Source organism: Chlorocebus sabaeus, chromosome 1 (genome assembly GCF_047675955.1).
Source record: "Chlorocebus sabaeus isolate Y175 chromosome 1, mChlSab1.0.hap1, whole genome shotgun sequence".
NCBI classification, from domain to species: Eukaryota; Metazoa; Chordata; class Mammalia; order Primates; family Cercopithecidae; genus Chlorocebus; species Chlorocebus sabaeus.
The window spans coordinates 50,186,501-50,200,996 of record NC_132904.1 but is presented as its reverse complement, the minus strand read 5'-3'; the positions used below and the strand labels follow the sequence as shown (position 1 = coordinate 50,200,996).

The 14,496-nt window shown below is 36.4% G+C and overlaps 1 protein-coding gene and 1 pseudogene across 4 annotated transcripts in view; one reads left to right on the top strand and one right to left on the bottom strand.

Moving 5' to 3' along the window:
• The window catches only part of PDE3B (phosphodiesterase 3B), a 258,881-nt gene that overhangs the window by 14,150 nt on the left and 230,235 nt on the right, over window positions 1-14,496 (top strand). The window lies entirely within an intron of this gene.
• On the bottom strand, window positions 6,175-10,798 carry LOC140713173 (mortality factor 4-like protein 1 pseudogene; annotated as a pseudogene).

Sequence of the window (14,496 nt, the reverse complement as noted above, 5' to 3'; positions counted from 1 at the left end):
GTAAGATAAAAAGTGAAGATTTTATTTTAAATAATAAAAAAGACAGTGCAATTAATATTGTAGTGTTTGAAAGGTCTCAAAAAATGACACCCAAATTCCCTGCCCCAATTTTGAGAAGAGAGTGACAGATGAGATATCAGAATACCATCTATATTCCTGATAAAACTGTTATTGGAAGGCATGGCTTATTCTGTAGATAGTTTTGCTTTGTAATACCAACCCCCTGAGTTAAACAGACTTACCTGGTCATTAGCAGAATAGGACCAGGAACATTTTCCCTATTTGCCTGGAGAGCTTATCCATAGAGAAGCATTGGAGAACTTCTGCTTCCATCTAGTGGGTAGGCTTCCAAGAGCAAAAAGCAAGGGGTAGAATTATGCTTACGTGATTCATTAGTCTAAACTTACCAGTCAAGTAAGTCACTATCCTCCTTCTAGGGGTTAAATAAGTGGAGGGTAGAGAGAGTCCAAAACTATTTAGTGACAGTTCTTCATAGAAGCCATAGGATTGAGAAAAAGGCATTGCCTCTGTCAACAAGATAATAGAAAAAGCTATTTGAAATTCTGACATCTTTTAGACAACACATATTTTAATTTTTTGCTTGTCACCTTTCTTTCTTTCTTTTTTTTTTTTGAGATGGAGTCCTGCTCTTGTCACCCAAGCTGGAGTGCAATGGCACTATCTCGGCTCACTCCAACCTCCGCCTCCTGGGTTCAAGGATTCTCCTGCCTCACCCTCCCAAGTAGCTGAGATTACAGGCACATGCCACCACTCCTAGCTAATTTTTGTATTTTTAGTAGAGACAGGGGTTTTGCCATGTTGGCCAGGCTGGTCTCGAACTCCCGACCTCGTGGTCCGCCCACCTCGGCCTCCCAAAGTGTTGGGATTACAGGTATGAGCCACTGCGCCTGGCCCTGCATGCCACCTTTCTTGTAACTATAGTGTCTATATAGTTGCATGGAATGTACATAATTTAAAAACTGAGCCTAGATTCTGCCTTTCTTCATTTGTTTCTTTCTCAACAAAATTGAGTCACTTATTTCAGTGCATTTATTGTTGCACTTAATACTCTCTGTCATATTTGGGTTGATAGGCCTTTCCTGTTTCTACATTTTATGTCCTTTAAATGCAGGGACAGTATCTTATTTATTTTTGTAACCCTGGTGCTTGGCATGTATCAAATAGTTAATATATTGAGTTGAATTATTGGATTAAATACGGTTTTCTTTATCACTTCACAGGACTTTTTTTTCCTAGATGATACATAATACTCATAATTTCATCATTGAAAGTAACTTGAAGAACAGGATGCCTAAGGAATAAGTTCTTGATGTCACAAAACCCAGCAAAAATCTTCTTCAGCAGGGGAAGCCTACTTTAGGTGAATGCCTCAGTTTATAGGTGAAGCTTGGAAGAGTTTTGCAATTTGGGAGAATGGAAACTAATGCAGGACATTGTGTGCAGGAGTTACCTCTAAAACAAAAAGAGGGACATGGAATGATAATTTGAGGTGAGATCATAGTGGTGCAGTAGGGTTATAAACAATTTTGACACTACTTTTTCAAATATGACTTGCAGAGTTAAAAATTCCTAGATGTTTGAATGGTTCTCAGTTAACGAGTGTTGATAGAACATTTTCAGTGCTTAGATTGCACTTTTGATTTCTAGGGAGAAATTCATTTTTAACATAAATTTACTAATTTTAATAGTTCACCAAGGAAGAAGATAATAGTGAAATACTAGTCATAATTATTTAGCAAACTCTGAAAATGTGATTTTTTTTTAAAAAAACTTTTCTTTAAGTTCAGGGGTACATTTGCAGGTTTGCATAGGTAAACTTGTGTCATGGGAGTTTGTTGTACAGATTATTTCACCACCCAGGTAGTAAGCCTAGTACCCATTAGTTATTTTTCTTCATCCTCTCCCTCCTCCCACTCTGGTAGGCCCCAGTGTGTGTTGTTCCTCTCTACGTGTTCATGTGTTCTCATCAAGTACATTTTTGTAAGGTAACTGAAGTTTATCTTTTTACAAGTAATATCTTTTTAATTTAAACACATTTTTGCTGTGACTATTTCTATTATGTTTATCCCTATTTCTGCTTACCCTGAATAGATCTTGATGAAAATAATATATTTCTCTGATAAGTAAGGGTTGTCATTTTAAAAATTAGTAAACATGTATTTGACAAAATTATTAACAAGCACTGCAGAAGCAGTTCATACAATCTGCTTGGTAAACTGAGTGATCTCCCAGTTCTGTGTTCCCCCAAATAGTTCACCCACACATTCCATAAAAGGTTCTCTTTAGGCAGATGCAACAATACCCTGAAGGCCTAATTGTTAGCTTTATAGTCAGCATTAAGCAATTAAAATCCTCCAAAATTAATTCCAGACTTGGCTGTAACCCTAAGAGCCATTCTGGAAGACAGAGAATGTAGAGTTTACAAGATCTTATGCCCTGTTTATAAGGGAGGGGAATATCCCCAAAATATTTAGAAGAGTTCACACATATTGAATGCCACTAATTTCAATGACAAGAGCCTATTTCTAATACTCCTTATATTATTGCTTCTAATATTCTTTTTTTTTTTTTTTTTTCTTTTTGAGATGGGACTTGCCCTGTTGCCCAGGCTGGAGTGCAGTGGCGTGATCTCGTCTCACTGCAACCTCTGCCTCCCAGGCTCAAGTGATCCGCCCACCTCAGCCTCTGGAGTAGCTGGGGCTCTAGGCACATGCTGCCATTCCTGGCTAATTTTTTTTTTTTTTGTATTTTGTAGAGATGAGGTTTTGCCATGTTGCCCATGCTGGTCTTGAACTCCTGAGCTCAAGTCATCTGCCCGCCTCGGCCTCCCAGAATGCTGGGATTGCAGGCATGAGCCACTATGCCTGGGCCCTTCTAATATTCTAATACTAGAATATTCCTTATAGTATTCTTTCTAATATTTCTTATATTTCTAATATGCCTTACATTAGTCTTTAGGGCTAATAGGAATAGCTTCTGAAGTGCTTATAATAACTGCTTTGGGAGTGTGGCCTTTCTGATTATATGCTAGCTGATCACCCATGGAATATAAATTCTTTTTAAATCACATATTTACATTTAAATAACAAGAAAGGAGAATATAAGCACCCTGAAAATAAGAATTTTTGTCTGTTTTGTTTACTGCCATGTCCAAAATAATGCCTGGTCAATAGTAAAAGCTCAAATAGCTATTGAATGGGTAAATATCACACTGACTTTGCTGAAGTATTTAAATAAGTTTCAGACATTATAAAAATAAATACATTTTGGCCAAAAGCTTAATTAATGCAAGAGTTAAAAAAAAAGAAAGGTTTGAAGCATACAGTCCTATTTCAGGGGGCTCAAGAATTTAAAAGGAAGAAAGGGGGAGACATCCAGGTAAGAGGACATGCATGCTAGCTTTCCAATATTGGACATTATCTACTTTTTCTGAGACAGTATCAACCCTTTGACCATGACACATCTTTTCGTAACAGAGTCCTACTTAAGCTCAACATTTAATTGGTACTTGGAGCCAAGAAATATATTGTGGGCCTACATTTTTTGCGTATCTTTTGTGTTATAGCCTCTATACAATCTAAGGACACTTTGTTCTTTCTCTCAAAATCCTTTCTTCACTTTTGAGTAATTTACTTTTGAATTTATAAATACCTCACCTTATTCATCATATTATTTGCATTATGTTAAACCCTGGTCAACCCTTAAAATGTTAAAGGAAAGACATTACTATATTTTTAAATGAATACACTAAACTTCTAAGTACAAATACATTTGTCATCAGCCTCTGTAAAGCTATCAGATGTTTGAAAAAAAATTTTAAACAGGAAGCAAAGGGTCTAGTTTTAAGAACTTAGCTGTGAATGGATGATATCCTACCCATTTAATAGCTCTCCAAATGAACAGAAAGTATACAATGAAAGGAAGGTCCCTTAGAGGTATGAAATTTTTCTGCAGCACAATCCTGTCTGTCTTCTTTATTCAATAATTTGTAGCCATTTTCAGAATTCATTCCAGAAACCAGCTTATTAGTTTAGATATCAGCACACTGGTCTTGGCAAAAGGCAACCCAAAAATAAACAACACTATGTCAAAAAGGATGAAAAGCCAGCGATCCAACCAGTAGAATTGTTTTGGAAGCCTGTTTGTCTCGTACTGAGACCACATATTAAGCCTTAGCTGTTGCCGTCCATTCTTGCACAAGGCTCCCTGCTCCTGGGGACTCTCCTGACCATCTGCCTCCACCATGCCCACCTGTATCTCACACCTGCAGGCAAGGTTGCCACTTTTTACACTGTCTTACTGTGCCATGATATATGGATGTCTAACTGGCTTGTAAAGTCCGTTTGCCATATACTAAGTGATGTTTCTTACATTTTTATCTTTTTTTTTGAGACAGAGTCTCACTCTGTCACCCAGGCTGGAGTGCAATGGCATGGTCTCGGCTCACTGCAACCTCCACCTCCCGGGTTCAAGCGATTCTCCTGCCTCAGCCTCCTGAGAAGCTGGGACTAAAGGTGTGTGCCACCATACTCACCTAATTTTTTTGTGTTTTTAGTAGAGACAGGGTTTCACTGTGATAGCCAGGCTGATCTCAAACTCCTGAACTTGTAATCCACTTGCCTCGGTCTCCCCAAGTGCTGGGATTACAGGCTTGAACTACGGCGCCCAGCCTTTATCTTCTCTTTAACTGTTATTTTGCTTGCTCCTGTTGCTAGATGTTACCAATCTTTACCTCCCCTTTCCCAATTAATCACTGTTTATCAATGGTAGGTCAGGACACTGGTTAACCAAGCTAATTGGAATTTACTGTAAAAGTAAGGATGAAAAGTCCTAGAAGTCTTTCTCATGGATACAGTATATGGACTTTGTAATATCTGTTTTGATTCCACAGAGAGCTTTTTTTGTTTGTTTTTATAAAGGACTTCTAGATAAATGAGGTGTTAGCCATATTGTTTCAACGTGAGCACCTAAATACAGATTTTTTTCTTCTCTTTTTTAATGAGGTGTACGGTACATACTGTAAAGTGAACAAAACAAGTATATAGCTTAACACATTTTTACCTATGTATACATCTCTGTAATTACCACTCAGATAAAAAGTAGAACATTTTCATACCCTAGTTGGCTTCCTTATGGTCTCTCCTATTTGATAGCCTGTGTCTAAGATGTCCACAGTTCTGACCTTAATCCTAATAGATTATTTTTGCCTGTTTTTGAACCTTCATGAAAACTGAAGTTTAAGTTTCGTATGATTGTCTTGAGTCATGAAGTATTCTTTTGATTTTAAAAAGTTTTATTTTTTCCCATTCTTGAAACATTCCATTTATTCTTGAAACATATCATAGTACCTACTATCGGCAAAATTAATTATTTTAGAGATTAAAAAATGAATAAAATATACCTTACCATCAAGAAACTTGGAGTTTAGTACAGGAAAAGAAATATAAAGGATATATTAAAAAAGTACAGAGAAGGCCTAGTAAAAGAATGATGCTATAAAAGTGAGTGTCCTAATGAAAATAGATGACACACTCAAATGGCTAAAGTAGGGAGAGTTTATGAAGGAATGATTTATAAAAGAGTGGGAAGTGTTAAGAGAACATGGTATGAGTATCTGATGAGCAACAACAGATAGCCATTATCACCTTTAGACATACAAGGGCAGAATACGGAGCTGTTAAGACGCAGATAGTAGCTGTATAGAGGGTCACTTGACAGAAGCTGTGGCTCTGGTAGCAGAGAAGCATCACTAACCAGAGGTGATTTTACATGAGAGCAGGAGTGGAGGTGGGTGGGAGATTAGGGGAGAGTAACTACTCCAGGCTCACTTCCTGTCTTTCTGTCTTCTGCTCTTGTCTTCCATTGGTTGACTCCACCCCAAAGACAGAGGGCAAGGTGGGCTTTGGATATAAACAGAGGCTCCTGGGGCACTGAGCAGGGTGGAGAAGAATGAAGAATGGATCTGGACAGGCAAATGAAGTATTCATAGCACTACCTTTTTTTTTTATTATACTTTAAGTTCTAGGGTACAAGTGCACAACGTGCAGGTTGTTACATATGTATACATGTGCCATGTTGGTGTGCTGCACCCATTAACTTGTCTTTTAAATTAGGTATTCCTCCTAATGCTATCCCTCCCTCCCCCCCACCCCATGACAGGTCCCAGTGTGTGATGATCTTCACCCTGTGTCCAAGTGTTCTCATTGTTCAGTTCCCACCTGTGAGTGAGAATATGCGGTGTTTGGTTTTCTGTCCTTGCGATAACACTACCATTTTTTTAAGGACACAGTATCTGCAGTATTGGAGGAAGGTCCTTTTAGGAAGAATCAAGTAAACAAAAGGTAGAAGAGTACTGAAATAAAGAGTATGTTGAGAAAATGGAAAATATATCAGATAGTTTGGAGTGTGTACTTAATGAAGTAGAATGTACTTAAGAAAAATAGGCATAAAAATGAAAACATAGGTTAGTATTTGTAGACAAATGTTAATCTATAAAGATTAAAAAGATATATATGCAACATAAATTGCATATCCTCTTATTTATTATTAAGTCTTATATTATGAATATTTTTATAAATACCTGAGAATCAATAGTGCCTTCATCATTAGGTGGAAGACAGTTGGTCGAGTTTTGTGCCTTAGCATGGTTATCTGGGTGATTTACACATAGCGACCTAGTGCAAATAGTACAAAGATCAGGAGTCATTTAGAGAGTGGGACTTACAGTTAAGAATATAGGTTCTGGATTTGGACCATCTGTGTTTAATTTCTGACTCCAGCACTTTCCAGCTTGATGACCTTAGGCAAGTTATCTAATACGGACTTAATTTTCTCATTTTCAAAATAGGTACAATCATAATCATTTTATTTTACAGTAGTTGTGAGGATTGAGTAATTCGCATAAAGTATATAGCCCAGAGCCTAGCAGATATTGTTAATAAATGTTACCTATTTTTTGTTTTTTAATTTAGGAGGGTATTATAGATGTCTTTGAATATTTGAAAGTCTGCCCCATGAAATAGGGATTAAACTTATCTTCATGAGAACCTCTAATATCAGAATCAGGAGTGATGTGTGTAAGTAACAGGCAAACAGATTTGGGATTAATATGAGAAAATCTTTTAATAATTATAGAGTTTCTTGACTTAGAATAGGTTAGCTCATGAGATAGTGATTTACATACCAAGGGAAGTTTTCAGGAAAACATCAGGGGGATGTTTTAAAGTATTAATGTCTCAAAATGAGAAAATTAGATAAAAGCTTTAGGATATCTTCCAGCCATAATAGTATATTACTTTATCCTAAAAAATTTGTGAAAATCAAAGTTCTAGGTAAGAGAAAATGTGTTTGATTTCCTTTTCCACATCTCTGTCAGTTCCTCTTGACAATTTCTCTTCCTAACTACCTTCCAACAATCCAGCTTACATGTCATCTTTCTTTGTTTAATGATATGTATAATTTTTTTTCCAGAGACAGAGTCACCATGTTCCCTAGGCTAGGCACAAACTCCTGGGCTAGGTGATACTCTTGCCTCAGTCTCCTGAGTAGTTGGTACTACAAGTGTACACCACCATGCCCAGCATATTTAACAATATTTATTGAGCACATACAAATATTGCCCTGGATACTGTGATTAGTACAGTGAACAAGACACATCAGTCTCCTGCCTTAATGGAGCTTTAAGAAATTTTAGCAGAGGGAAATAGAAAATAAAAACACAGTGAAATAGTTTTCAGGTAGTTTTAAGTACTGTGATACATGAAGAAAATAAAACAGAATAATAGTACAAAGGGATACTAGGGCTTTGGATGGTGGAGGTGGAAGTGGTGCTTTAGGTATGGTAGAAAGGGAAAACTTCTCTGAAGAGGTGTCATTTTAACCAGCATATAAATGTTGAGAAGGAGCTGGTCATGCTGAGGGAAGCACATTCTAGGCAGAAGAACTAGCAAAGGCCCTGTGGTGGGAAAGATCTTGGCGTGCTTGTTAGGAAACTGGGTCGCTAGAGAGTGGTAGGAGTGGTAAGAACAGTGTGGATCACATCAGGCCTTATACACCTTGTTAACATTTACATTTCATTCCAATTGCATTCTAATGGCAAGTCATGAGACAATTTTATGGTATAATTTATGTTTAAAAAAGATTATTCTTGCTTGTTTATGGGCTATTGATGGAATAGCTAGAGTGGAAGCGGGAAGATAGGAGGCTGTTGCAGTTATCCAAGTGAGACATAATAGTGACTTGGACTATCTCAGATGACTTTCTCCCCATTCATCCCTGGATAGAATGTCCTTTAAAAAATATTTTATAGGCCAGGTGTGATGGCTCATCCCTGTAATCCTAGGTCTTTGGGAAGCCGAGATGGGAGGATTGCATGAGGCCAGGAGTTTGAGACCAGTTTGGGTAACATAGCAAGACTCTGTCTCTACAAAAAATTAAAAAATTAGCCAGGCATGGTAGTGTGTGCCTGTGTTCCTAGCTACTCAGGGAGCTGAGGTGGGAGGCTCACTTGAGTCCAGGAATTCAAGGCTGCAGTGAGCTGTGATTGTGGCACTGTACTCCAGCCTGGGTGACAGAGTGAGACCTTGTCTCGAAAAAAAAATATATATGTATAAATATATATGTATATATGTATGTGTGTGTATATATATAGTGTTTACCAGATACTACTGTTAAATTATCTTTATATTATATTTTAGTTAGGTATATAATTGGCTTCCTCATTAGATTCTGAGTTTCTTAAGCACAAGGACAATGTCTTATCCCTTTTCTTATTATTTTAGGTAGCATTATAGCACTGTTATTAACTTTGCACTTAATACATTGCTATTAAGTGAATGAATGAAACTTCTATCTGAACACAGGGCTTTCTATAGCTATTACAAATGACACAGTTAAATTACGTAACTACAATAAGGTAAGCTAGATTTTGAGATGGAATTAAAAAAATACCTTCCCATACTTTACACAGATAATCAATGTAGTTTGTATAGAGTTTAGGAAAACCTACTAAGAAGGGAATATCCCTGCCACAACTTCATTAACCACATACTCCTTATTATCTGCATTTCCACGAAATTTCTTGTAATTTGCATAATCCTCAAGAATGGAGTCCACATTCTTCTTGGTAGGAAGTTAAAAGAGCTGTTTTTGCCTGGTAATTAAGTCCCAGTCATCAACAAGCCATGGTTTTAGCTCTTCAGGAATCTTTACTTTAACTTCAACTCCGTTCATGAATGTTTCCTCATTTTCAACAGTAGGATCTACCCGGGCCCTTTTCTTCCGAGGAGGCTGAGGAGTCTCACTGGTACTGCCACCATCTCCATTTCCAGGGGTTTTCTGTTTGTTCTTTTTTGTTTTCACTTCAACATTTTTCTGTTGGAGACCAGATGTCTTCTTTCCTGGGGCAGCCCCTCTCATCTTCTCCTCTGCATACTGCTCTTGATTGGCTTTTTGAAGTTCTCACTGTTTCTGCAAAGTGGTGTCCTCGTATTTGAGTACTCTGCTCTCCAGAACCCACTCATCCCAATTTTTATTCCAACCACTGTAATGTATAAAGTATTTCACTTGTTTGTCCTTTATGGCAACCTTTACACACTTTGTTTCTTGAAGAAGAGGCTTGTGAAAGCACAGCACTCACTCAACCTCCTGGAATTTAGGCTTCGGGTCCTGCTTTGGCGCTGTTTGTAAATGATTTGCTGCCTCCTCCTTCTCCTACCACCCCCAACTAAAACTTTACTAACTTCGATTTTCAGCTAACAATCTACTGTAGTTGCTGTTATTTGAACTACTTAAAGTGAATATGAGGGTAAAAATTAGTTAATTTCTGCTTCTTACTGCCATAGGAAAAATACTGAACTTCTATATAGCACTTATACTTAGGGAGAGGCATCTTGATCCTGATTTCAACTGGGATGGAAAACTGATTTTATTAATATTTTATGAAAAGCTTTTATTTGTATTTTTATTAAAAATGAAGTTATGTTCAAATGAAAGAGAGTATGTATGAGTCTTGAAAATTGTTACTTTAGGTAAGGCAGGACTACTAATTTTTAAATTATTTTTATAAAGAAACAACTCTTGCTCACCAAAGGGCTTGTAGAAATGGTGGGCTGGTCACCCTCATGGCAGGTATAAAAAAGGATATGGATGTGTGATGTAACCTAATGTATAATACAGTGTAACCTAATATTATCACATATTAGGTTAATATAATTCTTCATCAGGTAGAACTGAAGTTCTCAGAGTTGGACTTGAGGATGAAAAGGTGCTTTAGAACCTTTTAGGCCTTAACTCTGTGTTTCTGTTTTCGGGACTGTCTCCTAAAGAGAGGTAACCTTTTTTTCTGTTAGATAGTAAATTAGGACCTATTTCTCTATTTCTTAAGAGAAGACATAATCTTTGGGGTCGTTCCTTTATAATCTTGATTAAGTATTTTTTCTTTCTTGTTAATATGATTGTTGTTCATTTTATTTTTTGCTTATTTTTTTAAAAATTCAGATAATTTATATATAATAAAATGCATGGGCCTAAATGTTGAGTTCAAGTTTTGATGATTATATACACTTATATAATCATGAACCAAAACAAGATATAGAATCTTTCCTTGAGCTTCTTTCCAGTCAGTTCCATCCAGCTCCTCAGAGATAGCCACTTACTGATTTCTATTACCATAGATTTCTTTTACCTGTTTTTTAACCTCTTCAAATGGAATTATACAGTATGCATTCTTTTGTGTTGAGCATCTTTCACTCCATATACTGTCCTGTAATTCATTCATATTGTTTTGTATATCAGTCATATGAATATATTCAATGAATGTGTTCTCTGAATGAATATATTTTATGAGTAGATCACAATTTATTTATTATTCTGTCACAATTTGTTTATACATTCTTATGTTGATGAATATTTAGGTTTCCAGTTTTTGGCTTATGAATTAGGCTGCTCTGAGCATTCTTGTGCAAGTCTTTTTTGTGGAGACATGTTTTCATTTCTGTTGGGTAAATACCTAAGAGTGAAATTGTTAAGTCAGAGTAGATATGTATTTAACATTAAAAGAAACTGACATATACTTTTTCAAAGTGGTTGTACCATTTACAATCCTACCAGCAATATATGAAAGTTCCAGTTGCTCCACATCCTCACCAACATTTGATGTTGCCATTCTTTTATTTAGCCATATAGTACCCGTGATATTGAATGCCTTTTTATGTTCTTATTGACCATTTATGTATCTTTTGTGAAGTGTTCAAGTCTTTTGCTAATTTTAAAATTGGATTGTTGATTTTCAAAAAATTACTGGTTTGTAGTTGTTTCAGACAGTCATGTGTTGCTTACTCCACGCCTAGGCTATATGTTGTAGCCTATTGCTTCTAAGATACAAACCTGTACAGCATGTTACTGTACTGAATGCTGTAGGCGGTTGTAACACAATGCTAAGTATTTGTATATCTAAATGTATTTGAACGTAGAAAAAGTACGGTAAAAATATGTACACCTGTATAGGGCACTTACCATGAATGGAGCTTGCAGGACTGGAAATTGCTTTTGGTGAGTCAGTGAGTGAGAGGTGAGTGAATGGAAGGTCTAGGACATTACTGTACACTATTATGGACTTTATAAACACTGAACACTTAGGCTTTTGAGTTTTACAATTACTTTATAAAAAAGTAATTACATCACAATGTCATGACAGCTACCACTGAAAGTTTGTGTGGCATGTCACTGTATTATGGATGTAAGTCCTTTGCCATATGTATGTGTTATGAATATTTTCTCTCAATCTGTTGGGCCTCTTCATTTTCCAAATGTCTTCTGATAAGCAGACATTTTAATTTTGTTGAAGTCTAATGCACTAATTTTTTTCCTTTACATTTAGTGCTTTTTTTAATACCTTGAGAAATTTTTGCTTAAGCATCTCTAAGATACTCTGTTTTCTTCTAGAAGTTTTATGGTATATGATCTAACTTGAAGTAATTTTTTGGGTATGGGGTAAGGCAGGGGGTCAAAGTTTGCTTTTTCCATGTAGATAACCAGTTGTTCCAGCACCGTTTTGTTAAAAAGACTTGTCTAAAATAAATTGATAGTATAGTTGTTGGTTTACATATAGGATGCTAGCCTTAGTTTTTAGCTTTTTCTGATTTAGATTCTAAAAAAAATGAAAACCAGCTATAGAACCTATAATGAGTAAGATGGCACTTGCCTTGTTGTATTTTAGAGTTTTCTGGTGGTGTCATTTTCAGAATACATTTTGAGTTCCTCAGAACTCAGAAATGAAGCTTATTTCTTTCATTCTCAAGCCAAACCACTCTCTGAGGATTGAGGAAGTAATCCAGGGTTTGATATGGGGCTCATGGCATAAGGTTAGGTAGCCTGTTATCTTTAACTTTCCAGATTACTTAGTAAAAATAACTTGCATATATGTAATGATACCTTTCTGTGTTTTAGATGTTGTTCAAAGCACTGAATTGTAAACATATTCTCACTTAACCTTTCCCTTGAATCTTACGTATTTACCTTTTATTTTTTAAAATTTAAAATAAAAAATTAACAGAGTAAAATAGGTATTTTTTGGTGTATGGTTCTATGAATTTTACCATGAGTATAGATTTTGTATATCCTCTACAGCATTCAGGATATAGAGTTGTCTCATTGCTTCCAAAAATTCCGTTGTGCTTTCTATCCCTTTGTAGTTGCATCTTCCTTCTCTCACTAATCCCTGGTAACTACTAGTCTCTTTTCCTTCACTGTAGTTTTATCTTTTTGATGTCATAAGTGAAGTCACACAGCATGTAACCTTTTGAGACTGGCTTCTTTTATTTAGCATAATGCCTTTGAGATTCATCCAAGTTGTTGCATGAACCAGTTTATTCTTTTTTATTGTTAAGTAGTAGTCTGTTGGTTGGATTTACCTGTTTATCCATTTATTCATCTTTTTTTTTAAGGAGGGGAGGACAGAGTTTTGGTCTGTCGCCCAGGCTTCAGTGAGTGCAGTGACATGATCTCGGCTCACTGCAACCTCTGCCTCCCAGGTTCTAGTGATTCTCATGCCACAGCCTCTGGAGTAGCTGGGATTACAGGCATGCACCACCATGCCTGGCTGATTTTTGTATTTTTAGTAGAGATGGAGTTTTGCCCTGTTGGCCAGGCTACTTTTGAACTGGCCTCAAGTTGTCCACCTGTCTTAGCTTCCCAAAGTGCTGGAATTACAGGCATGAACCACTGTGCCTGGCCTATCCATTCATTGTTTGAAGAATATTTAGTTTTTTTTCCAGTTGTGTTGATTAGGAATAGAACTGCTGTAAACATTCATGTACAAGTTTTTGTGTGAACATTAGTTTTTATTCCTCTAGTGTAATACCTGAGAGTGGGATTGCTGGGTCATTTGTTAAGTGTGTGTTTAACTTTATAAGAAATTGCCACTGTTTTCCAAAGACTGGACCCCAAAGAGGGATGCCCCAGGGGATCCTTCGAACCTCAGTCTCTCTGAAGGGAACACCCTTGGCAGAGGTCCTAAGGCCTAGTACTAAGCCCTCCTTAGAATTTTATCTCACAGTTGCAATACTGTTTGGCCCCAGTATTGTTTGGAATCAAGTGTGCTGTTGAATGGGAAAGTGAGATGGAGTTGCATGTATCCAGGCTTTGATGCTACTGTTCCAAGCAGGGTTGGGCCTGGTTAGTATGTGATGTTCTCCTTTGGTGGTGTTTGGCCCCAGTGTTCTTTGGAGTCTGGCGAGGTTTGACCTTTAAAAATTAAACTGCCATGGAAACTGCTTTACCTGAAATTTTGGTTCACTGCCTTCGTTGGATTAACTATTGGGGCAAACAAAAGTAAAACTGGCAAGTTTGTATTGCTATCTCATGGCTAGAGTTCCAAGGTAAAAGCTATTGAATCTTCATTTATGTGTGTATATACATGTCTAGATATGTTTATTTGTATGTACACTTATTATTACATGTTCTGTCTACCAAATTGACATATAGGTAGAAGAGTACTCATAAGTTAAATAAGTCTAAGTACTTTTCAAGTTCATGTGACTTAAGTATAACTTTACTAAACAAACTGGTTTTAAAATTATTGGTAAAATAAAAATAGAAATGAGTTGGAAAAAAAAAAGAATGGACATTTTTACTGTTGACTCTTCCAATTCATGGACATGATGTATCTCTTTATTTACTTAGGTCTCCTTTGATTTTATTCATCAGTGTTTTGTAATTTTTAGTATATAAACCCTGTTCACTTTTTGTTCAATTTACATGTAAGTACAGATCCTCCTCAACTTATGATGATGGGGTTATGTATCCAGATAAACCCATCGTAAGTTGAAAATATTGTAAGTCAAAAACATATTTTTGGCTTATAATATTCTCACCAGTCAAAATCAGGCTTTCAATTTATGGTATTTTCACCAGTGAAAAGCACACTTTTGACTTAATATTTTCAAACCAGTGAAAAGCACATTTTTGACTTAATAT